The sequence below is a fragment of the Galeopterus variegatus genome, unplaced genomic scaffold, assembly GCF_000696425.1.
Source record: "Galeopterus variegatus unplaced genomic scaffold, G_variegatus-3.0.2 Scaffold157627, whole genome shotgun sequence".
Classification (NCBI taxonomy): Eukaryota; Metazoa; Chordata; class Mammalia; order Dermoptera; family Cynocephalidae; genus Galeopterus; species Galeopterus variegatus.
In genome coordinates, this window is record NW_007883738.1 from 1 (window position 1) to 550 (window position 550).

At 60.5% G+C, this 550-nt stretch overlaps 1 pseudogene; it reads right to left on the bottom strand.

The window, feature by feature from the left end:
* Positions 1–170: 170 nt before the first annotated feature.
* LOC103584870 lies at positions 171–513 on the bottom strand (annotated as a pseudogene).
* Positions 514–550: the final 37 nt, after the last annotated feature.

Consider the following 550-nt stretch of genomic DNA (forward strand, 5'->3'; position numbering starts at 1 on the left):
TAAGGTGCTGAGGCTGCTGAAGAAAGTGTTGAGGCAAGGGGTGGAGGTGAGCACGGATCCTGCAGGAGATGAGGCAGTACTCTTGGTGCCCTCAGGAGGCTCTGGGGACTGGGCAGGCCTCAGCAAGGAGGAGGGGCTGTCTCCTTCTGGCTTCCCACCCACTCCAGACCCTAATCCTGAGGACAGCCCTTCCTCCGATTTGATGTCCCTGCAGCCACTGTGGAGCTGCTGCTGGCCTCAGAGCGGCGCTTTCTCTTCCGACGGAAGTTCCCATTGTCAAACATTTTCTCACAGTTTAGATCCAGAGTCCAGTGATTACCTTTCCCTGGGTCGTCCTCGTCGCGGGGCACCTTCTTGAAGCAGTCGTTGAGCAACAGGTTGTGGCGGATGGAGTTCTGCCAGCGAAGCTGTGGGCGACGAACTGGCAGATGTGGCTGAGCGTGAGCTTGCGCTCGGGCGCGCTCTGGATGGCCATGGCGATGAGCGCGAGTCCGAGTCGGGCGGCCGCACCATCTTCATCAGGTCCTCGCGGCTGGCCACGGACAGCCAG